This window comes from Adiantum capillus-veneris, chromosome 28 (assembly GCF_014529385.1).
Source record: "Adiantum capillus-veneris isolate H3 chromosome 28, ASM1452938v2, whole genome shotgun sequence".
NCBI lineage: Eukaryota > Viridiplantae > Streptophyta > Polypodiopsida > Polypodiales > Pteridaceae > Adiantum > Adiantum capillus-veneris.
Window position 1 is genome coordinate 72,700,970 of NC_140958.1, and position 25,684 is coordinate 72,726,653.

The window sequence follows — 25,684 nt, forward strand, 5'->3', positions numbered from 1 at the left end:
ATCGATTGGATCAGATACCTCGACATCGTACTTGATATACTCGTCCAATCCAAGGAGAAAAGTCTCTTTGCGCTCATCATCTGACATGCGTAGTTGGGTACCTAGCTGCAAAACACGATTAGAAAAGGACATAACCGGCATACCATTTTGCTTGAGAGCGCGCCAATCCTCCTTCAATCGTGCAAGGTACTGAGGTGGCATAAACCGCGCCTTGAGCTTGTCTTGGAAATCAGCCCAACTAAAAGAGAGGGGCGTGAAATCGTCGGCTGCCTCTAGGTGCGCGGCTAGCTGTGCCTCTTGCCATGCGTTGTACCAATTGATGGCATCATCGGGAAGGTACATAGCTGTCGTTAATACTTTGCTATTTCCTCTCTTCTTAGTTGTCGCAAAATAAGCATTAAATTGATGCAACCAAGAATGAATAACTGTAGCATCCATCTTACCGTCATACTTATTGAAAGTCAACTTCTCTGTGACTGGATGGTTGGAATCCGCTTCGTGGCTTGCGCCACTTGACAAACTCCCACAATCTTTGGGTGGTTCGGTCTTCGAGGCTAGGATGTGGGAAATAAACTCTTGATTGCGAAGCTTCCTTTGAGCTTCACGCTCGGCGTCCTTTTCTGCTTTTTGTTCATTTCGTTCATCGCGCTCGCGTTCGAGAGCAAGTCGATTTTCTTCTTGTTGTGCGGCAAGTCTTGCCTTTCTTTCATCGCGCTCACGCTCACGAGCAAGGCGCTCACGTTCTTGAGCAAGGCGCTCACGGTCCTGAGCAAGGCAACTTGCTTCTTGTCTATCCATCATGGCCATCATCTGCTTGACCATCTCCTCCATAGGGTTTGGTGCACTTGGTGGCGTAGATGGCGAAGGGGGAGGGTTGAAGAAATCATCTCCAGGTGGGGACGAGTCTTCGTCGCCTCTCTCATGCTCATCACCTGTATGCAAAGTATCCATTCCGCTTCGGGTGACGACCATGTACTATGATCTTGGGGTCTTAAGCTCGCGAGGAACTTGGGTTTTGAGGGTCTTGAGGTTCTTGAGGTCCTTGATTCGTGAGAATCTTGGGTTCTTGAGGTTCTTGAGTCTTGAGGGTCTTGGGTTCTTGGGTTTCTTGAGGTTTTCTTTCGCTTGCAAATCGCGTTGAAGAAGGATCTTCTCTTCACCCGAGTTCTACTCCTTTCTGCGGGCGCACCCCCTTGGCGGCCTTGCGCTCACACCAAGGTTGCTTTTTCCCACCTCACGTCGATTGGCCGGCCGCTAAGTGCACGGTCCGCTCTCGATGAGTGAAAAGAGACACAAGGGGAGGTTGGACAAGCCCTTCTTTCTTGGGATTCCTGTCACTCTTCAACAAAACACGATTAAGAATCGCCACGCCCAAGTAAACTTGGGTTCGTGCGATCGCAACAAGCAAAAAAAAATTCTTGTGGTTCTTTCCTTGAGTAATGCAGAACACTTCCAAAGCTCTGATACCAATGTAAGGTGTAGCGGAATGAATGTTGTATTTTCTCAAGATTAGTGATCTTTATTGCTCAAGGTTCCTTTTAGTTCTTAGGGAAGGAGAGAGCCTTCCGTCTTGTAGAGTGCTGTGATCACGAATAACGTGAGTGGATATTGTGCGTGCAAGTGAATGAGACTGAGAGAAGGAGAGAGAAGAGATACGACACCCGAGAGGTTGTAAAACCCTCATCCGAAGGCCCAATCTCGTCGGCGAGAGTGGTCTACTTTGATTGCACAAAGATGTACAATGCGAATGCAATGGACTGATGCATTGGGACTATGCCAATGACGACGACGTTGATGACGACGACTTAGGCTGAAATCTGTGATCTTCTATGGCTGAATTTGGGATTGTCTTGGTCGTTGATTATGACTGTTTTCTTGCTGTACTTATGGCTCTAATTCTTTGCTCTTGTCGAAGGTTCTGTGCTGAATAAAAACGCTGAGATGAGACACCTTATGGCTGCGTTTTTATGGTATGTTGTCGCAGGTTAAAAACGCTGCAAGGGTTGAGTTGTCCATGCTGAGGGAAACGCCACAAAAACGCTGAGGGGCTGATTGTCTAGCGATCCCAAAACGCAAATGCTGGGGGCTGCTGCTGATGGTCAAAACGCTAAGGATGGGCTGATCTGCTGGGGGACTAACGCTAGAAGAGGGAACTCCAATGGCGATGGCTGATGCTGTGGAAACGCCAAGGGGATGGGAGAGGATGGCGAGGTTTAGTGCTGAGGGGGAGTACTGCTGAGAAGTTGCTTGTTGAGCGGGAAGCTCCTGCTACCTCTTCTGCCAGAAAGTGCTAACTTGGGTTTGCTTATATATTAACTTAGCAAAATTGCCCTACCTACTTTTGTTGGAAAGTCACTTAAAAATAATAAGTGAAAATAACCAAAAATAGGAAAATAGGCTAAATGCACTAGAAAATTCCCCTAACTGATGCTAATGGATTCTGATGGGAATTCTGATGATCATGTTGTGTGCAACCGGAGGATATGCATCTATGCTAAGTGACTGGGCATGCACGGTCTACGAATAGACTCACAAAAGTGCCAGATCACTGCTAATCTAAACTGACTGGAGTGACTGAACCCTGCTGTGGTATAGCTTGTCCCGGACACATAGGGTTGGGATGTGTCACGTGACATCCCTCCTTTTCAAAGTGAGGTACTGGTACCGAACTGTATGGCGTCGATGGAGATCGCCAAAAGCATCCAGAATCCTGGAAGGGACTCTTCGCCGGCCCACTTTGATGTGCGGGTCGTGCGGTACTTGAACTTCATAAAGGTCTGCAACTCTTGCTGCTTTGGGCTGCGCCGAAAGCGACACAAAGTCGTCTGTGGCTCCTTTGATGCTTCAACGTCGTCTAGAGTCCTGCTTCTTTCGTCTTTAAGAATCTCCATGGCTGAAAATTCCTAAAACCATCTCCAACACAAAACCATAAACATACCTATTCCATGTAAAGTGAAGAAAAAAAATCTTGTCTTCTCTAAAGACTGTATAGGCAATGTAGATGAACATATAGACGGAATGACAAACCGTTCATCAAATAGATGCAAACAATGAGATCGAATCTTTTCTGTTTGATCAAAATCAATCAAGTGGGGCAAATCACAATGGAAATGCCCATGCTTGGTGCTTATACTATCATGTGCTCTTTCGGAAACTGTGTCATGCCAAGGAAGAGAGATAGAATGTGACTTCGTGACATACAAACTTTTCAACTTTTCATGAACAATCCGCTTACATTCGTGCTTATCCATGATAGAAACGTGCTCAACATACAATATGTCATTCCTAGGAAAAGGGATCACATAACTATGCTGACTAAAGTACAGGAAACCTTCACGAATGAAACACTCGAACAATGCGTGCGTATCAATCATGCGAACACATAATACTTCCTGTGAGGGTTCCTTGGACCAAGGCTCAAGAGCCAAGATCGGATCTTCGTGATTGATCGAATCTACAACGAGGTTAGCTTCGCTAGGAAAAGCATCAACTAACACATCATCATTGTGAACAATCACATCTGGTTCATGCGATTCATCATGCTTGTCTTTATCATCCAAATCATCATGCAAATCATGGTCAATCAAATCATCATCATGCTTCCCATACTCATGTAAATCCTTTGTGTCATGCTGTGGAGAAAAAGAGATTGAGAGAATCTCCTTATCCCGAATCCTTTCAACCTTGTCCTGCATATTAGCAATTAGAGATGGAGAATGAACAATGTCCTCTCCATGAATGACAATGGGAGAATCACTTTTGGCATTGAGAGTGAAAGTGTTAGCCTCCCAATCAACGAGAGGGTTCACTTCACGAAACCATTTGATGCCTAAAATCATATCACATTCTAAGAGAGGAGAGACAACAAATCTTCTAGTGAAGGCAGCTTTTTGAATTGCAAACAACACATCATGGCATTCTTCTGTGATGAGAGCGTCCATACCGGGACGAAAGCCAGAGACCTCGATAGGAGATCTCGGACTAACTTCGAGGCAGGCAGTCTGAACAAGAGAGGAACTGATCACATCATGCATACTATCTGGGTCAAACAATATGACAAAACAGTGCGTGAAACGAACGAGGAGAAAGGATCTCCCGGCCACACGGACCGCGTACAGATGCGCGTCGGACAAACCACCCAACCATAGCCACCATCCGGCAGCTCCCCCATGCTGGCGCGAGCATCGGAGGACGTAGGCGTGCACCTGTAAGACCGAGCGTCCCATACCACCCGGTCTCACCTCCTCGAGTTGACCTCGCACACTCCTAGCCTCAAGGGCTAGCCACTGGCACTCTGCTAGTGGGGTCGATAACTGTAAATGAGGCCTTGGTCTCCCTTTTATAATAGTGGCCGGCCACACTGGCCGTGTTCACACTACGTCCGCCCGGTCACTGGGCTTCCATCTCGACGGCATTTGGGCTAGATCCCCTCTCCTGTGAGCGGGACATAATATACTTCCCCCCTTAAGAACCATTTATGTCCTCATCAATGAAGTAGGGATACTGAGCCTTCAAAGCTTTAACAGGTTCCCAAGTAGCAAACCTTTCAGATTGACCCTTTCATTTAATCAAGTACTTGTCATAAGCCTTTTGGCGAGAATAACGGGTACGATGATCTAAAACTGCTTCTGGTTCGTTTCATGGTATTAGAGCCGGCTTGGCTGCACGAGGGACCATGTGCACACCTACGGAACTGTTCGGGTCGGAAAACCTCAATTTTGCATAATTTTTAGTGATTAAATTGCTGAAATTACTTACTTTTCTTCTCGAAAACATGTTTACAGGTGAAATTTGATGTGCTTTTTGTTGATTTTTGATAATATTCAGCAATTCGGCAGACGGGAATGCTTAAAAAATGGAGTTTTTCAATGAATTCTATTGATTTTTGACAGGATTTGGAGGATTACCTATTAAATTCTTGGTTTTAGTTTAAAACTCAACATACTGTATCCTTTTGAATTATCTCTCTCTGTGAGTCCCTCTGTGCGAAGCACACACACAGAGAGAGAGAGAGAGAGAGAGAGAGAGAGAGAGAGAGAGAGAGAGAGAGAGAGAGAGAGAGAGAGAGAGAGAGAGAGAGAGAGAGAGAGAGAGAGAGAGAGAGAGAGAGAGAGAGAGAGAGAGAGAGAGAGAGAGAGAGAGTTACCTCTCTCTTGTGAGCTCTGCACACGAGGCAGGGAGAGCATCCTTTGTAACGTTGAAAGAATTCGCTGGCTCTGTTGGCCTCCAGCGTGGACAAATTTACTATTCGCTGGCTCGAGAGTGGAGCCTATAGCGTGTGTTGGACACGACCCTCCACGAGCCTAAGATTTCATGCACTGCCTCTCCACGCGTCAGCACTCTGGCCAACGCTGCCTTCGAAAAAAGAAATCCACGCTGATGGCTTTTTTTTAAAAAAAACGCTGGCACTTAAGAGTTAGAAAACGCTGGCACTTAAGAGTTAGAAAACGCTGGCACTTAAGGGTTTATTTAAGTGGCCTTTTATTCTAAAGTATGGCCAGGACTTTTTGAGTTTTTTTAAGCTATGGTCTGAAACCTAAGTTATTAAAAAAAAACTCACTTACAGAGACTGCAAAGTTTACAGAGAAACTCATTTTTGAGCTCTCTACTTCTTTCTGCTGCTCCTCCCTCTCACCCGCTCGCGCTCCCGTGCTCCCGCCATCACCTGCTCACCTTCAGGCGCTCACGCCGACGGGTGGAGCTCTTCGCAACTTCAACCCTTCGTGATCGAAAAGTGCAGAAAAGGCTTGTCAGGTAACATTTAAGTTCCATTCACGCATGCTCTCTACACATGGATTACGAGCACTTTCCCGAGTTTCGATCAGCGTGTTACCGCTCTGAAAAATGCGAATGTTCAGACGAACCTTCGCTTGGCCTCTCTCGAAGGGGTCGTACAAGGGCTCAATTCCCTACTTTCTACTCTTGAAAATATGGCTTAGTCGACTATTGCGCGTATTTCCGAGGGCGAAACCCATCTCCAGCATTTGCGGACGCAGATTGCTGCTTTTGGGCGTTCGGAGGGGGGTCCGACTGCTACAATTCCGTATAAAACTACAAATTTCTCAGGTGAAGAGGAGTGTACGGAATTGGCCGTGAATAACTGGCTGCACCAGTGGACCACATACTTTGATCTCCATGGGGAGCATGATGAACGGAGGATTCAGACGATTCCTCTCTATCTGCGCAGTAAGGTGCTTACCTGGTGGCGTGACATGACAGAAAAGCCTACGACGTGGGCTGATTTTTGTGTGAAATTCAAGAAGGATTTCGCTAAAATGGACCCTTTGAAAGCGTATGCCAAACTGCAGAGTCTTTCGATGAAAACTCTGTCTTTTGATAAATATACGACAGCTTTCAAAGAGGCGCTTACCTTCTGCAAGGTGGATTCCACAAAGCCCTGACTGACGTCGAGGATGCAATGGCAAAGGCAAGGACATTCCATTTGATAAATGGAGCGAATTATGAGAAGAAAAGAACTGCAGACCATCAATCCGGCGAGGGTGCTTCGAGGAAGCAACCTCGATTCCAGCATAAGGCTAAATCACCGCCGAGATCTTCTCAGGAAAAGAAGAAAGCCAGAAACGCTTCAATTGTTGATGCAGTGAAGAAGGGGGCTTGCTTCGGATGTGGCCAGACGGGTCACCAAATCAAGGATTGCCCTAAGAAGAAGAGGACGCAGAAAGCGCAAGGCCGTGCTTCGGTTCAAATTCACGAGATCTCAGGTAACTCGGATGTTGTTCAAGTTGAAATCGATCATTTAGCGCACAGTTCATGCACTAATTGTACTTTTAGCACCAAAGTGTTTGGTAAGCACGATCTCCTCCGTTTCCGCGGGAAGATCAATGGTCACGACGTGACCGTACTCCTTGATAATAGAAGCTCACACAATTTTGTGGATGCAAAATTTGTGCAGAAACTGAACCTGCGGATGCAGGACAGTGACCATGAGTATTGCGTGAAAATGGCTCGTGGTGTGGATACAGATGTATGGAATCAGATGGTTCCAGACTTGTTGCTCTAGGTGGCTGATTACAAAGAGAACTTGGACTTCCACATCATGCGCCTGGACAGAGCAGATGTTATTTTAGGAATTCCATGGTTTTATGATAAACAAGATTCGTTGTATATAGACTATGTACATCACTCTCTTGTTTTTGTTAAACAGAACATGCCTCATGTATCCGTGTCGCTTTGTAATCAGAAGTCTGTAAATAATGGTTTTGCAATACCAGTTGTTACTGCTTTGGAAATGTATAAAGAAATAAAGTCTTCTGATGTTGACTTTTATCAACGTGTACCATCTGCCTGGTTTGCTTCATTAGTGCTTGGTACTTCTGTCACTGAATTTCGTACAAATGTTTCATGTTCTTTTGTTGAACTTGGGGATTCCGACGAATCCAACCTCATCGGAGAAATCATGACTGATTTCAAGGATGTTTTTCTTGATGATCTATCTCCTGTGCTTGCCGCCTTCGAGAGGAGTAGATCATGGCATTGAGTTGGTGGCTGGTAGTCAGCTCTTCTCAAAGCAACTCTATCGGTTTAGTAAAACCGAGGAGGACGAGATTCAGCGACAGCTGAAGGATTATCTCGACAGGGGTTTTGTTCGGCCTAGCAAATCCCCGTGGGGAGCGTCAGTGCTACTTTCTCGAAAGAAGGATAACACTATGCGCTTCTGCGTGGATTACAAGGGGTTGAATAAACTCACTGTCAAGAACAAGTATCCGCTTCCGCGTATGGACGATCTGATAGATCGGCTCCATGGAGCGTTGTATTTTACGAAGATAGACCTGCGATCAGGCTATCATCAGATACGGATCAAACTGGATGTAGGCGTGCACCTGTAAGACCGAGCGTCCGATACCACTCGGCCTCACCTTCTCGAGGTGACCTCGCGCACTCCTAGCTTCATGGGCTAACCATTGGCACGCTGCCAGTGGGGTCGATAACTCTAAATGAGGCCTTGCCTCCCTGTTATAATAATGGCCGGCCACACTGGCCGTGTTCACACTACGTCCGCCCTGAACACTGGGCACCCATCCCGACGACTTTGGGCTAGATCTCCTCTCCTGTGAGCGGGACATAACATACTTCCCCCCTTAAGAACCATTGATGTCCTCATCAATGAAGTGGCGATATTGAGCCTTCAAAGCTCTAACATGTTCCCAAGTAGCAAACCTTTCAGATTGACCCTTCCATTTAATCAAGTACTCGTCATAAGCCTTTTGGCGAGAATGACGGGTACGATGATCTAAAACTGCTTCTGGTTCTCGAGGAATATACTCAGTTTGCATATCTTGCCATACATTTTCCTCGATAGGCACGACAACATCAGCTTCGCCCAATTTCACTTTAAGGCGGGTGACATGAAACACTGGATGTACAGTAACATCCAAAGGAAGAGCCAGTTTATAGGCAACTTGGCCAATTTTCTTTGTGATCAAGAACGGACCACAATATCTAGTTGAAAGCTTATAATGCTTTCCTGTTCGCATAGTCTTGGAATCCTTGGGTATCTTCAGATAAACCCATTGTCCCACATCTAGAGTCCTTGGAGACCTCTTTTGATTAGCATAAGTAGTGACTCGATCCCGAGCCGTTCTTATACTATCCTTAGCCAATTCGAGCATTTCCTGCATGTCATACAGGAAATCACGAGCTTGGCGTTCCTTGACTTTCTCTAAGCCAATAGCAATCGAGGATTTAGGCTCAAATCCATACATCAACATGAATGGGCTAAATCCAGTAGCGGAATGCTTGCTACTATTATAGGCAAACTCTAACCGTGGAAGATACCTTTCCCAATCAGATTGCTTGTGAGAGACATAGGCTCGCAACATGTCCTCTAATGTCTGATTCATCCTCTCAGTTTGTCCGTCAGACTCAGGATGGTCAAAAGACGACATACTCAGCTTCGTCTGAAGATGAGCGAACACATCTCGCCAAAATCGGCTAGTGAACTTAGTATCTTGATCACTTACGATGTCCTTTGGGAGGCCATACAGCTTATAAAGCTGATCGACAAATAAAACCGCCAACTCATGGCTTTTTATTGTCGACTTCGTTGGTATAAACTTCACCATTTTTGTGAGTCTATCGACCACAACCCAAATAGCGTCATTGCTCCGACTAGTATTAGGCAAACCAACGATGAAATCCATGGAAATACTCTGCCACTTGGCATCTGGGATTTCCAATGGGTGTAACAGGCCAGCTTTCCTAAGGCGCTCTGCCTTATTGACCTGACACTGAGCGCATCTCTTCACAAGGCTCGCTATGTAAGAGCGCATTCTTGACCAATAGAAATATCGCTTGACCAAAGCCAAAGTTCTTTGGATGCCTGGGTGCCCAGCGCTAGGAACATCGTGGCATTCGCACAAAATCCTTTGTCGAATCTCGTCGATTTCCGGCACGCAGACTTTGCCATTTCTAAACAATAGTCCACCTCTAATGGAATATTGTCGCTGTCTCGTCTCTCCATCACGACTCACTTGGGTCTCCGGACCACCCAAGCCTGTATGCGAGTCATGCCCCGCTTCGACCTCGTTCCATATCTTGCCAAAATGGCCGTCGGAACGGCATAGCCCTCGGAGAGAGATAGAAATCCGTCGAGATTTCAACCATAGACAAGGCATTGACCTCAGGAATCCTGCTGAGCGCATCGGCAACTCGATTGTTGGATCCTTTTCTATAACGGATCTCAAAGTCAAACTCTTGCATAAGCTCAACCCATCTAGCCTTCCGGCCGTTGAGATCACCCTGATCACAGATATAGCGCAAGGAGTGATGATCTGTCCATGCAACAAACGTAGAGCCATACAAGTAGTGCCGCCATTTCCTCAGGGCGTGGACTACGGCGTAAAGCTCCTTTTCATACGTTGGATAACGCATCTCAGCGTCAGAAATCTTCTTCCTTTCAAACGCAACAGGACGTCCATCGTGGTATAATGTTGCACCAATAGCATAATCACTAGCATCCGTCTCAACCACAAATGGTTTGCTAGGATCCACAATGTGCAATATTGGCGCAGTAGTCACCAAGTGCTTTAGTGTCCGAAAGCTCTCGTCGAGACGCTCATTCCAGACAACAGGGGGATTACCTTTACGACGAGGACCCGAAGTCTTCAGCCCTTTCACCCCTCCTTTCAAAAGTTCCGTAAGCAGAGCAGCAACTTTAGAGTAATCCTTGATAAATTTGCGAAAGAATCCAGTAAAGCTTAAAAAGGACTTTACTTGGCGCACATTCTTCAGAATGGGCCAATTTCGCACTTTATCCAACTTTTCAGGGTCGACACGAATTCCATCGCGAGTAATGATGTGACCCAAGTATAGAAGCTCTTTCTTAAAGAATTCACACTTAGAAGCCTTAGCGTAAAGCTTCTCAGTTCTCAGTACTTCAAGAACAGTGCGTATATGCACTAGGCGCTCAGACAAACTTCGGCTGTAGATCAAGATATCATCGAGAAATACAACAACGAAGTTACCTAAAAATGGTCTCAGCAGATCATTCATCATCTGCTGAGACGTAGCCGGAGCATTGGTCAAATCATAAGGCAAGATTAAAAACTCGTAGTGACCATAACGCGTATGGAAGCTTGTCTTAGGAACATCTTCCAGTTTGATCCGTATCTGATGATAGCCTGATCGCAGGTCTATCTTCGTAAAATACAACGCTCCATGGAGCCGATTTATCAGATCGTCCATACGCGGGAGCGGATACTTGTTCTTGACAGTGAGTTTATTCAATCCCTTGTAATCCACGCAGAAGCGCATAGTGTTATCCTTCTTTCGAGAAAGTAGCACTTGTGCTCCCCACAGGGATTTGCTAGGCCGAACAAAACCCTTGTCGAGATAATCCTTCAGCTGTCGCAGAATCTTGTCCTCCTCGGTTTTACTAAACCGATAGGGTTGCTTTGAGAAGGGCTGACTACCAGCCACCAACTCAATGCCATGATCCACTCCTCTCGAAGGCGGCAAGCCAGGAGATAGATCATCAGGAAAAACATCCTTGAAATCAGTCACGATTTCTCGGATGAGGTTGGATTCGTCGGAATCCCCAAGTTCAACAGAAGAACATGAACATTTGTACGAAATTCAGTGACAGAAGTACCAAGCACTAATGAAGCAAACCAAGCAGATGGTTCACATTATTTACAGACTTCTGATAACAAAGCGACACAGATACATGAGGCATGTTCTGTTTAAGAAAAACAAGAGAGTGATGTACATAGTCTATATACAACGAATCTTGTTTATCATAAAACCATGGAATTCCTAAAATAACATCTCCTCTGTCCAGGCGCATGATGTGGAAGTCCAGGTTCTCTTTGTAATCAGCCAGCTCGAGCGACAAGTCTGGAACCATCTGATTCCATACATCCGTATCCACGCCACGAGCCATTTTCACGCAATACTCATGGTCACTGTCCTGCGTCCGCAGGTTCAGTTTCTGCACCAATTTTGCATCCACAAAATTGTGTGAGCTTCCATTATCAAGGAGTACGGTCAGGTCGTGACCATTGATCTTCCCGGGGAACCGGAGAAGATCGTGCTTACCAAACACTTTGGTGCTAAAAGTACAATTAGTGCATGAACTGTGCGCTAAATGATGGATTTCAACTTGAACAAGCTCAGAGTTACCTGAGATCTCGTGAATCTGAACCGAAGGACGGCCTTGCGGTTTTTGTGTCTTTTTCTTCTTAGGGCAATCCTTGATTTGGTGACCCGTCTGGCCACATCCGAAGCAAGCCCCCTTCTTTACTGCATCAGCAATTGAAGCGTTTCTGGCTTTCTTCTTTTCCTGAGAAGATCTCGGCGGTGATTTGCACTTATGCTAGAATCGAGGTCGCTTCCTCGAAGCACCCTCACCGGATTGATGGTCTGCAGTTCTCGTCTTTTCATAATTCGCTCCATTTATCAAATGGAACGTCCTGGCCTTTGCCATTGCATCCTCGACGTCAGTTGGGGCTTTGTCCTTGATTAAGGCCCAACGGTAATCTTCATGTAACCCCAATAAGTGCATGTGCACGGCGTGTGTGGAATCCACCTTGCAGAAGGTGAGCGCCTCTTTGAAAGTTGTTGTATATTTATCAAAACACAGAGTTTTCATCGAAAGACTCTGCAGTTTGGCATACGCTTTCAAAGGGTCCATTTTAGCGAAATCCTTCTTGAATTTCAGGCAAAAATCAGCCCACGTCGTAGGCTTTTCTGTCATGTCACGCCACGAGGTAAGCGCCTTACTGCGCAGATAGAGAGGAATCGTCTGAATCCTCCGTTCATCATGCTCCCCATGGAGATGAAAGTATGTGGTCCACTGGTGCAGCCAGTTATTCACGGCCAATTCCGTACACTCCTCTTCACCTGAGAAATTTGTAGTTTTGTACGGAATTGTAGCAGTCGGACCACCCTGCGAACGCCCAAAAGCAGTAATCTGGGCCCTCAAATGTTGGAGATGGGTTTCGCTCTCAGAAATACGCGCAGTCGTTGACTGAGCCATATTTTCAAGAGTAGAAAGTCGGGAATTGAGCCGTTGTACAACCCCTTCGAGAGAGGCCGAGCGAAGGTTCGTCTGAACATTCGCGTTTTCCAGAGCGGTAACACGCTGTTCGAAACTCTCGAAAGTGCTGGTAATCCATGTGTAGAGAGCATGCGTGAATGGAATTTGAATGTTACCTGGCGCGTCGTCACGCTGCACATCCGAGCTGGAGGAATCCATGGCGAAGTGCGTGAAAAACTGGAAAATTCACGCGAAACCGAGCCTTTTGTGCACTTTTCGATCGCGAAGGGTTGAAGTTGCGAAGAGCTCCACGCGTCGGCGTGAGCGCCTGAAGGTGAGCAAGTGATGGCAGGGGCGCGGGAGCACGAGCGGGTGAGAGGGAGGAGCAGCAGAAAGATGTAGAGAGCTCAAAAATGAGATTCTCTGCAAACTTTGCAGTCTCTGTAAGTGAGTTTTTTTTTAATAACTCAGGTTTCAGACCATAGCTTGAAAAAACTCAAAAAGTCTTGGCCATACTTTAAAATAAAAGGCCACTTAAATAAACCCTTAAGTGCCAACGTTTCTTAACTCTTAGGTGCCAGCGTAAAACAAAAGAAAGCCATCAGCGTGGATTTTTTTTTTTCCAAGGCAGCGTTGGCCAGAGTGCTAATGCGTGGAGAGGCAGCGCATGAAATTTTAGGCTCGTGGAGGGTCGTGTCCAACACATGCTATAGGCTGCACTCTGGAGCCAGCGCATAGTAAATTTGTCCACGCTGGAGGCCAACAGAGCCAACGAATTTTTTCAATGCTACAGAGGATGCTCTCCCTGCCTCGTGTGCAGAGCTCACAAGAGAGTTGTAACTCTCTCTCTCTCTCTCTCTCTCTCTCTCTCTCTCTCTCTCTGTGTCAATCCTCCAATTCCTGTCAAAAATCAATAGAATTCATTGAAAAACTCCAATTTTTTAAGCATTCCTACTGCCGAATTGCTGAATTTTATAAAAAATTAGCAAAAAACACATCAAATTTCACCTGCAAACATGCTTTCGAGAAGAAAAGTAAGTAATTTCAGCAATTTAATCACTAAAAATTATACAAAATTGAGGTTTTCCAACCCGAACCGTTCCGTAGGTGTGCACACGGTCCCTCGTGCAGCCAAGCCGGCTCTGATACCATGAAGCGAAGGAGGAGAAAGGATCTCCCGGCCTAACGGACCGCCAACAGATGCGCGTCGGACAAACCACCCGACCATAGCCACCATCCGGCAGCTCCCCCGTGCTGGGGCCAGCATCTGAGGACGTAGACGTGCACCTGTAAGACCGAGCGTCCCATACCACCTGGCCTCACCTCCTCGAGGTGACCTCGCGCACTCCTAGCCTCACGGGCTAACCACTGGCACTTGACAAACTCCCACAATCTTTGGGTGGTTCGGTCTTCGAGGCTAGGATGTGGGAAATAAACTCTTGATTGCGAAGCTTCCTTTGAGCTTCACGCTCGGCGTCCTTTTCTGCTTTTTGTTCATTTCGTTCATCGCGCTCGCGTTCGAGAGCAAGTCGATTTTCTTCTTGTTGTGCGGCAAGTCTTGCCTTTCTTTCATCGCGCTCACGCTCACGAGCAAGGCGCTCACGTTCTTGAGCAAGGCGCTCACGGTCCTGAGCAAGGCAACTTGCTTCTTGTCTATCCATCATGGCCATCATCTGCTTGACCATCTCCTCCATAGGGTTTGGTGCACTTGGTGGCGTAGATGGCGAAGGGGGAGGGTTGAAGAAATCATCTCCAGGTGGGGACGAGTCTTCGTCGCCTCTCTCATGCTCATCACCTGTATGCAAAGTATCCATTCCGCTTCGGGTGACGACCATGTGCTATGATCTTGGGGTCTTAAGCTCGCGAGGAACTTGGGTTTTGAGGGTCTTGAGGTTCTTGAGGTCCTTGATTCGTGAGAATCTTGGGTTCTTGAGGTTCTTGAGTCTTGAGGGTCTTGGGTTCTTGGGTTTCTTGAGGTTTTCTTTCGCTTGCAAATCGCGTTGAAGAAGGATCTTCTCTTCACCCGAGTTCTACTCCTTTCTGCGGGCGCACCCCCTTGGCGGCCTTGCGCTCACACCAAGGTTGCTTTTTCCCACCTCACGTCGATTGGCCGGCCGCTAAGTGCACGGTCCGCTCTCGATGAGTGAAAAGAGACACAAGGGGAGGTTGGACAAGCCCTTCTTTCTTGGGATTCCTGTCACTCTTCAACAAAACACGATTAAGAATCGCCACGCCCAAGTAAACTTGGGTTCATGCGATCGCAACAAACAAAAAAAAATTCTTGTGGTTCTTTCCTTGAGTAATGCAGAACACTTCCAAAGCTCTAATACCATAAAAACGCAGCCATAAGGTGTCTCATCTCATCGTTTTTATTCACCACAGAACCTTCGACAAGAGCAAAGAATTTCAGCCATAAGTACAGCAAGAAAACAGTCATTTTCAGCCACCAAGACAATCCCGAATTCAGCCATAGAAGATCACATAGTTTAGCCTAAGTCGTCGCATCACCGCCGTCGTCATCGGCATAGTCCCAATGCATCAGTCCATTGCATTCGCATTGTACATCTTTGTGCAATCAAAGTAGACCACTCTCGCCGATGAGAGTGGGGCCTTCGGATGAGGGTTTTACAACCTCTCGGGTGTCGTATCTCTTCTCTCTCCTTCTCTCAGTCTCATTCACTTGCACGCACAATATCCACTCACGTTGTTCGTGATCACAGCACTCTACAAGACGGAAGGCTCTCTCCTTCCCTAAGAACTAAAAGGAACCTTGAGCAATAAAGATCACTAATCTTGAGAAAATACAACATTCATTCCGCTGCACCTTACAATCAAAGACAAGCTACAAGGGGCACGAATTTTCAGCCGCATAGATCTCAAGAGCAACCACCATCAAATTCGTATTGCTCCAGAAGACATATATAAAACTGCATTCCGTACAAATGTAGGATTGTACGAGTTTTTAGTAATGCCTTTCGGTCGTACAAAAGACTGCATTCGTATTGCTCCAGAAGACATACACAAGAGTGCATTCTGCACAAATTTAGGATTGTACGAGTTTTTAGTAATGCCCTTCGATCGTTCCAACAACTTTCAATCAAATGATGGACCAAATTTTTTGTCCTCATTGACAATTTACAGGCATCTTATTCGATAACATTTTTGTCTTTTTTCACACAGAGGAGGAACACAAATGACACATTGCCTCCCATAATCAATTACGCATGGACCCAGCAAAGGTTCAAGCTATTTCAGATTAACCACACCCTGTTTCGGTTCATGATGTCCAAAGTTTCCTTGGCCTTTGTTCCTTCTACAGACGCTTTATTCGCCATATGGACCCATCCTCATTGTATCTGATCTCGGAAACCATTTAAAGTACATTGTGATGCTTCAGGCGATTGCATTGGCTTAGTTCTTAATCAAGAAGGCCACGCAATAGATTATGAAAGTAGACGACTTCGTGATGCAGAGCTTCATGCTTCTATCTATGAGAAGGAACTCATGGCAGTCATTCATGCTCTCTCAATTTGGAAACACTACCTTCTGGGAGTAGATTTTACGATCAAGACAGATCATCAAAGTCTTTGATACTGTCTCTCTCAACACAAGTTGTTTGACAAACATATGTTGTGGGCCAATTTTCTTTCCATCTTTCACTGCCAAATTCTACACACTTCTGGAAGTAAGAATGTGGTGGCAGATGCTCTCTCACTACGGCCTCAAGTAAATGCAATAACAAATTTACATCATTAAGAGTTGGAATCTCTACCCGAGATGTACCTTGACAACCTCGATTCCAGTGAAATCTGGCAACAGCTATACTGGATTTTTTTCCTACTCTATTAAAGCTAGTTACCTTTATTTTCATTATGTTCTTTGTGTGCCGCGTCCACTTAGAACAAAGGTAATGGATAAAGCACATGCTTGTCCTTACGCATGACACGGCACAAAGGTGTAATGTCTATGACACAAGCCGTAGAGAAATATAGACAACACTACGAGCCCACATAGACAAATATGTCAAAGAATGTATACCATGTCAAAAAGCTAAGTATGATCGCCATAAGGCTCCTAGCTTGCTTCAACCCCTACCGATACCCTAGGTATTGTACTTAGGCAAGCTATAGACATGGTTGCGTTTTTTATTAGAACAATGTCCAATGATGCATGTAGCTCTTATGCATAGTCCACTAGAGCAGATCCTACTATAAACAAAAAAAATTGGCTGGTAAAAGAGGGGGATGTGGATAGGCAAATATATGGGGTTGTGAGATAGTACAAGGATCTTGATTACTCCAGTATATTTCAAGATTTCCTTGCTAGGATCCAAGTCAAGCAAGGACCAGATTGCTTTCTTGTTTTTGTGATGCTTGCATTAGGGGCCATTGGAGGACTTGTTGCAACAAATCATATGTAGGCAAGTGGACACATCTGGCATTGAAACCACTCTCTAAGGTACCAAAAGAGATTGAGGTACCGGAAGATGATGCTACGATGTTCGAGGGATTCCACGATATGATAAGTGACTATGTCACTGATGGTGATAACTACTCCGAATGGAAATGATGCAATCTAGACTATTATAGACAAATTCAGTAAGCAAGCTCATTTCATTGCAGTAAGAAATACCATCAAAGCTGTATCACATGGCCAAGATCTTTCTCGCCCAAATTAAGCATCATGGCATGCCCAAAATGATTTATAAATGATCGTGACTCATGAATGACCAATAATTTCTAGCAAGCACTTTTACGAACGTAAAGACTAATCTGAATTTTACTTCGGCTTATCATCCTCAGACAGATGGACAAAGTGAAATTGCTAAGTCCACAGTCCTAGACATTTTAAAGTTCTATGTCTCAGATAACCAACGAGAATGAGAGAAATATCTATCTCCCGCAAAATTTGCCTACAAATCACACTGTACATTCCTCTACAGGAAAAGCTCCTTTTGAGATTATTTATGACAAACCACATCTTCTCCCAACCCTTCTCACAAAGGATAAGATATTTGCAGCTGATGAATTTGTTCGAGATCTAGATACCGCTTACACTCACGTGAAGCATGCTATCCTTAGATCTCAAGAAAAGCATAAGAAAGCAGCAAAGAAACATCGTCGTGATCTCAAGCTAACTAAAGGGCAATTTGTTCGTCTCAAGTTTGATAAAGCACAACTTAAGAAACACGCCAATCAAAAAGGAAAAGTTGTTAAACTTCCAATAGATATTACGGCTCGTTTAAGATTACAGAACAGATAGATTTCGTAGCATTTAGATTGGATCTTCTAGAGACTTGGAAAATGGGTAATGCTTTTCACACGAGCCTTCTACGACCTTTCGTTGCCGAACCTCGTTGGTAAATCTCCTGCAGAACCAGCTACAAAAGATCCCCCTGAGGTAGTTCAAATTGAAGAAATACTTCTTCCAGGACAGATCATTCAACATCAGGAGTACCAACCAAAGTCTGAGAGAACGCATCGTTAGAAAAGTTTAAGAATTACTCTCCTCTAGATGCCCAGTGGATGACGGAATCAGAATTACAGGATTTCCCAGACATCGTGCATCAGTATCATGAGGCTCTACAGTTGAGGACGCCTGATTAGAAGCCAAAGAGATGTAATATTTTTAGTTGTAGCTACAGATAAATGAAAATGATTTTTGTGTACACACAATGAATTTATGAATTTATTGGTACCAATTACGAACGGGTAAATTTTCCGATGCAATGTGCCATTTGGAAATTTATCCGTGTCCGGATAATATGATAAGTAGAACAGTAGCCGTAAGCAGTGCACACTGCAAAATAGTTCAAAACAAGCATATGAATAAGATGGTGTCCCAAGTCCGCTCGGAAAAGCTATAATTTGATAGTCCTATAGTGGCTGCCCAAGAAAGTGGTCGGCCGCACACAATGGAAATACGACGCAACAGGAGCCGGCAGACTTGGTAGGGGGAGACATGAAATTGGCTGAGTTGTTAATACTCTAGAGTGGCAAAAAATCGGGGTTTTAACACTCATTTTTAAGTCAACCAAAAAAAAAAAAGCATTTGACAACCTTATCATCCAATTTTCTGCATTGTATTTGTGGCACTAAAGCATAAGCTTAAGGTTTGAAACCTTTTGAAATGAGTGGTTGGGTGAGTATAAAAGTGGTCAAATGAATTAACATTAAAATAAGACTAAAAACTGGAGCAAACTCGCGTAGGATTTTGGAAAGCCCAACATTGGCGGCTCGCGAGCAGCTCTCTCTCTCTCTCTCTCTCTCTCTCTCTCTCTCTCTCTCTCTCTCTCGCAAGGATATAGCATGCGCAACCTTACATAAGGCCTAGTTCTACCAATTTGTGGAGTTCTGCAGCAGTTGCCACCCGAGGAATTCCTTTCGAATGCAAGTTACCGGCTATCAGGACGGACTGCATCATAATTTGAACAGTGTTTCCGGGGTAGAGCTTCATACTTTTTTCAAGTACTGGCTAAAGTCTAGCTTCACACTTGCGCTGTCACAAAGTGATGACGTGGCTACCGAGAGCAAAAACTCTAAAACCTGCAAACCCTAATTTATGCCAGAAACCCTAATCTATAGAAACCCTAATTTTTGGAAACCCTAACCCTAACTGTTGGCTGAAACCCTAATTTTTGGCAGCAAATGCCACGTGGCATTAGTACGGATTCCGGAAATTGCGGCGGGATTCACGGCGGAAAAAAAGTTGCCTCCAAGCGACGCAATTGGTGCTTTCTCTCTACGCATGGGCAAGGAGAGAGAGAAAATTGATTTGCTTTATTTTACTCTCTTAAGAGAGAGAGAGAGAATTTTTGCTTTTAACTGAAGCTTTTGGGGCTCTGCTTTTGGGCATCCCTTGTAATCTTTAAGTAAGTGGTTTAGGGCTCACTCTGCAGAGCATCTGGACGCAGAGTCTCAGAGTGAAACCCTAACCGCTCTCTTGTACTTCGACATTGATTAATACATAAAGAAACACCGAAAGGGGCGCCAGTCTTTGGGGCCAATATCTCTAGGCACGGAACTCCGTTGGGCCAGTGCAAATCTATTGTGATCTGTGAATTGTTTTAAAGTGGTTATTTGGTGCTGTTGTGATTGATTCTTGACTTGGAGTGTCCAAGTTTGTTACATGCGCATCGTCTCTCCTTAGAAACTTTCATAAAGGGAGCAACTTTAGGACCTCTCAGAATTTGTCGACGTAGTCAGACACAACTTCATTCTCTCTTTGGGAGTGCCAATCCCATTTTTTCTTTACATCATCGGCAAAGTATGGGGGAAGGAATTGAGGGTAGAACTCCTTCCTGAAATCCTCCCAGTCTTTGGGTTTGTGTTTTTCCAGAATTGTGGTAAGCCACTTGTTGCTAGCTGTATCTTTCAGATACATGCTAGCATAGCGTTATTTTGAGCGCTCTGAGAAATTAACTTTTGTAAAGGCCACCTCGAATTGTTGAATAAAAGCGAGAGCCTTCGTAGCAATCCTCTTTCCATTATAACATTCAAATTTAACATCTTTATCTCTAGCTTTGAAAGTCTTCTTCTTCTTCTTGTGATGTCGGGACCGCTTCTTGGAGATGGCTTTGGAATCCTTGTGCACCGGAATTGTGTGCTGACTCTTTCTACGATCCTTCTCTTGCTTTTCTGCTTTTGGTGGTTGATCTACAGCCTCGTCTAAGGGCAACTCAGGTTTCTCATCAGGAATGATATTAACCAAGTTCTTCATAAAAGAGTAATCTGGTGAGGAAGTCGGTGAATTTTTTTTTTCTTCTTCTTCGTGCTGTCGGGAGGTTCCTACTGCCGGATCCCTCTGAGGCCGTGTTAGAGCCCCAATCTGAGGTATTCTTTGAGTTGGTACTAGGGAGTTCTGAGGTGGTTCTTTCACCATCTTTGCTTTCCCTTTTTCAAGGGTCTTAAGCACTTTCTACACCTATGGTTGAGCAAGAGCAGCTTGCAATTGTGCCATTTGTTACCTGAGCCGCTCAAGCTCTTCTGCTTGTCCTGCCATGACGGGTATTTTTTTGCCAAGGACTGTCTCTTCTTAAGAAAGGAAACGAGAGGACCTTGCTTTGATACCATTGTCACAGAAATGGAAGCATCCACATAATGCTTTAAAACCAAGTTACTAATTCACGTGGAATTTTGCAAGACATAAAATTGGAAAAAACAATGCAAAAAATCGACATAACACTAGGGACCAAAAGATGGGCTGGTTCTCCCCCTTGAAGGAGATTTTTATTAATTTCTTAACTGTTACAAGCATGTGAACCCGAAATAGAATTCACCGTTCATGTCCCAAATACTTTTTGATGCATAAAGATGCATGGTTGCATAAGCCTATTGGCTGAAATTCATCATACTTGTAGCCAAGAACGGATATGTTTGCTTCGGACTCGGATTTTCAATGTGGGAGAAGCTTCTACTGATATTTGCTTGCGTAGGGGACTCCTACACGAGTTCTCCTTGGTTAGAACTTGTGTCACAAGACGGGCACCACGTGCCAATAGGAAAGGACAAATTGAACAGACTTTTAACACTTCAATAACAACTGAACTGAAAGAGAGAGACGACACGTGACACAGAGTGGCGGAATTCCACCCCAGAGAGTATTGGCCCCAAACCTTGGCGCCCCTTTCGGTATTTCTTTATATTGCATCAACAAAGTACAAGCTGGTACTCCAAACTCTGCACCTTCTCCGGGAAGCATGCCAGAGAATGAGCCCTAACCTCATATTTAAAGGCGCTTGGCCTGAAAAGCAGTTACAGCGAAAAGCCTTCAAAACTCAAAAGCATCTGGTCGAAAAGCGGCCAGCGTAAAATCCGGTATTCCATACAGCTGCCACATAAGCAGTCAGTGCAAAACGCGGAAATCCGTACAACATGCCACATCATTAGCCAGCGTGATTTTTGGAAATCTGCCACGTCATCAGCCAACTTTGCAATTTCTTGTGTGTGTGTGTGTGTGTGTCCTGCTTTTTTTTTATTCTTTATGTCACTTGGGGCCCCATCGGACGGGGTCCCCATAAGTTGGGAGGACTTCTTCTGTTATTTGTTCTTCTTAGGGTTTAGGCCCCTCGGCCGGCATCTGTAAGTTGGCTCCATTCTTTAGGCTATGACACGTCAGCAGTTTGTTACAACCTGCTTCTGGAATGTGTCAGAGTGCTGCAATTTTCGTGGGCAACCGGTACTGCACTTGTTTGAGTGCGACGCTTTCCGCACGGACGCACACAAGCTGCTATGGTTGCACTCTACCTCCGCCGCAGGCCTCACAGCCTCTGCCCGGCCTTCACGGATTCCATAGTAAGAAAATCGCGAGGGGAGAGAGTATTGGCTGAACTTAGAGCCGATAGAGGGGACTCTGTGCGTGGGTGGAAATTGCTGCAGAACTCGACAATGTGGTAGCACTAGGCCTTATGTAAGGTTGCACATGCTAAATCCTTGCCAGATGGCACCACACACACACACACACACACACACACACACAGAGAGAGAGTGAGAGAGAGAGAGAGAGAGAGAGCTGCTCGCAAGCTGCCAACATTGGGTTTTCCAAAATCCTACGCTAGCAGGTTTTAGTCTTATTGTAATGTTAAGTCGTTTGACCGCATACATACTGACCCGGCCACTCATTTTTAAAAGGTTTCAAACCTTAGACTTAAAGATGAGTGTTAAAACCCGGGTTTTTGGCCACTCTAGAGTATTAACAACTCGCCCGATTTCATGTCTCTCCCGACCCAGTCTACCGGCTCTTGCTTGGTCGTATTTCCACTTTGTCTGGCCGGCCACTTTCTTGGGCAGCCACTGCAAGATTATTACATTATAGCTTGCCCGAGTAGACTAGGGACACCATCTTATTCATGTGCTTGTTTTGAACTATTCTGCACTTCGTCCGACTACTGTTCTACTTATCACACTATCCGGACACAGATAAATTTCCAGATGGCACATTGCATGTCAAAAATTGCTGACGTGTCAAGACACTGAAGAACAGAGCCAACCTGAAAATCCCGGCCGAGAAGCCTAAATCCTAAAAGAAGCAGCAGAAGAAGTTTTACCAACTTGCAAAGTCTTGCCGAGTGGCCTATTACTAAAGAGTAGTTCCTGCCAACTTATGGGACCCTGTTCGATAAGGCCCTAGTGACCTAAAGAGAATAAACTAAAGCGCGACCAACACACACACACACACACACACACGGACGCACGCACACTCACAACGAGAAAGATGATGACGTGGCAGCTATACAGACGCCCGTGATTTGTGTTGGCAGTGCCACGTTGCAGGCAATACGAATTTCCACATTTTGCGTTGCTGATGTGGCAGTTGTACGGATTCTCGTGAAATGCGTTGCCAGCTGTTTAAGCCAGTTTTTGGGATCAGATACTTTTGAATTTGAAAGCTTTTCATGGCCAAGGGCCTTTAAATACGAGCCAAGGGATTCTCCGGAACGCTTCAGTATGAAGGTGCAAAGGATGGAGTACCGGCATTGTACCTTGTTCAAGCAATATAAAGAAATACCAAAAGGGGAGCCAAGGTTTGGGGCCAGTGCTTTCTCGAGGTGGAACTCTGTCACTCCTTGTCTCGTGTGTCGTGCACTCTCTCTCTCTCTCTCTCTCTCTCTCTCTCTCTCTCTCTACTAATAAAAAGAGGAAAATGTTATAACCTTTCTATCACCCAAGTGTGGTAGATTGGCTATGCCATTTCCCTCTTGAATTACAGGTCCAACTCTCCTCGTTGGCTAGATCTTTAAGGTCTCTTGGGATAGTTTCCTACGACGTTAAAACTCTCTTCTTCTCGGGTGTGTGTGTGTGTGTGTACGCTAATAAAAAGAGCAAAATGGTATAACCTTGCTATCACCCAAGTGTGGTAGATTGGTTATGCCATTTCCCTCTTGAATTACAGGTCTTGAGTTCAACTCTCCTCGTCGGCTAGATCTTTAAGGTCTCTTGGGATAGTTTCCTACGACGTTAAAACTCTCTTCTTCTTCTTCTTCTTCTCTCTTTGAAGTGTTATTTGAAGTGCTAAAAGTGTTCAGTCTGTTCTTTTCCGTTGGCACGTGGTGCCCGTCCCTTGTTACAGTGGTATCAGAGCTTCAGGCGTGTGCTTTCTGAAAGCATACTGGTCCCACCAAAGAGCAAACAAAGCAAACCTGCGCTTTCAAAATCTACTCGAATTTTATCTGAAGTATCTTCGTGCCCCAACCTATCTTCGTGCCCCGACCATGGACGTATTAGCCACTCCCACCCTTCATCGCGCATTGGGCGCACTCCTGTCTGCATTGCTCTGCCTTACAGGGCATAAGCCATAAAGATCACTCACAAAGAAGGATCAAGGATTTTTTTTCAAGCCGCTCTTTTTCTCAGAGGCAATGCCATGCAGTGGTGGATGTTTCTAGCTACCAAGCCGCATACTCCCAAGGACTTGGCAAGCTTTCAAGAATTTTTTTGCCCGAGGTTACATGCCTTCAGACATCTTCCTTTGGATTGCAACTTCTGGCAAAGTGGGGTATCTTGAAAGGCTTGCCGCAAAAACCCTAGCAAATCAAAACTTGAAATTTCTCAACATCTCTCAACAAGTGTCTCTTCTCGAGATGATAACCTTGGAGGTCCAGTATGATTGATATATTTTGGGGTTACCATAACGGCCACAGGAACATTGTCTGTCGAGGCTTGTTTTGATTATTCAAGCACTTATGGACCATGCTGTAGTTGGCTACGACCTTATGAAAAAAATCTAATCCTAATCTTGGTGCAGGTTTCAAGATGGAAAGCCATTCGTCTTTTCGAGCTCGACTGATGTCGAAACTGCTTTCTAAGTTTGAGTTTTGTTTGAGAACTTGTTTGGTATTTGTTTGAAATAGATGGTATCTAATTTAAACCTGTCTTGGTGCGGATTTGAACTGTTTGGCTTTGTTTTTGATACTGGTTTCAATGATTGGTGATTTTACTCTTGGGTGGAGTACTGAGAAATGATTTGAGAATGCTTGCTCATACTCATGACCCGAACCCTCGTGGTTATTTGCGGGGGGAGTATTGAACGTTTGAAAAGTGTTGTTTTTATTCATGGCCTAGACCCTTGTGGTTATTTACGGGGGGAGTATTAAGAAGTCTGAGCAGTGGTTATTCTCAGCACCTCCAAACGACACAGGCTGTGGTCGGGGGGGGGGGGGGGGGGGGGGGGGGGGCGGCGTTTGGTTGTAAAAGGCGTCTCTATCTCCCGGCTTGGACCTTTTTAGGTTATGCGGGAGGAGTGATGAGGGAATCTTTGAACAATTCATGGCCTAGGTTATTTACGGGAGAGTGCTCATCGGCGGCTTTATGTTTCTACGTCTTGTAACATGCATATGCAAGCATTCGTGTTGCATTGTGATGTGCCAACCACTGAATATTCGTTATTGGATGAGGTACTTCTGGGAAACCAACGACCAAGGATATCAAGAGTTCCCACCTGGAATGAGACTCCCTATTGGATGAGATACTTATGGGAAACCACTGATAAAAAGAGATTTGTAGGAGGAAGGCCATCATCCTTGCAAAATTTATATGGTGCCAGTCTCATTTTTGTTTAAGTGAAACAACCCTCTTTAAACTATTCACTGACTTGCAGGAATTAAGGTGCCTAGTGGAATTCTTTTCCAATTCATGTTTGTTTGGACTTTTCTCGACAGGGTTTGTGGATAAGTTGGGGGTGGCAACTTTGGTGAAAGTGGCGAAAGATGGGATTGGCAGAAGTTCAATTGGTTTGTTAGCTGCAGCAACATGAATAATGAAGGGTTTATTATCTATTTTCATATTGCCCATTGTTGACTTGTGATCTGAAACGCATTTCACGTGAAGAAGTGTTGCCAAATCTCGGCCTTGTCACGTTAAAAGAAAATTTGCAAAGCCATTGTTGGTGTTTCAAGATTGTAGGACCTGAAGTGTGTGAATATAAGCTCCTATTTTAGGTGATTAGTGTTTGTTTGTCCCTTAAAATATATTCCAAACCTAAACATGTATACGATCATGTGGATTTTTTGCTTTGTAGAGCGAATTGTCATTTTTCTGAACGTCCGCAGATTACTCATCAACGTGCCTCCCGTTACTCTGCAACTAGTGCCACCTGTTTGTGCTGAAGCTGCTTGAGGACATTCCATCATCTTCTTCCTCCAACTGAAATTGTTCCCGAGTATTGAGCATCTTGTCTTTTCATGTCTTGCAT

At 45.0% G+C, this 25,684-nt stretch overlaps 1 protein-coding gene across 3 annotated transcripts in view; it reads left to right on the plus strand.

Moving 5' to 3' along the window:
• Positions 1 to 25,434, plus strand: part of LOC147420672 (NADH dehydrogenase [ubiquinone] 1 beta subcomplex subunit 3-B-like) — a 72,918-nt gene extending 47,484 nt beyond the window's left edge. For all 3 annotated transcript variants that reach the window (XM_086505088.1, XM_086505089.1, XM_086505087.1), the window contains one exon: positions 25,152 to 25,434. The gene's annotated coding sequence lies outside the window, so the exon portion shown is untranslated. The remainder of the gene's footprint in view (positions 1 to 25,151) is intronic.
• Positions 25,435 to 25,684: the final 250 nt, after the last annotated feature.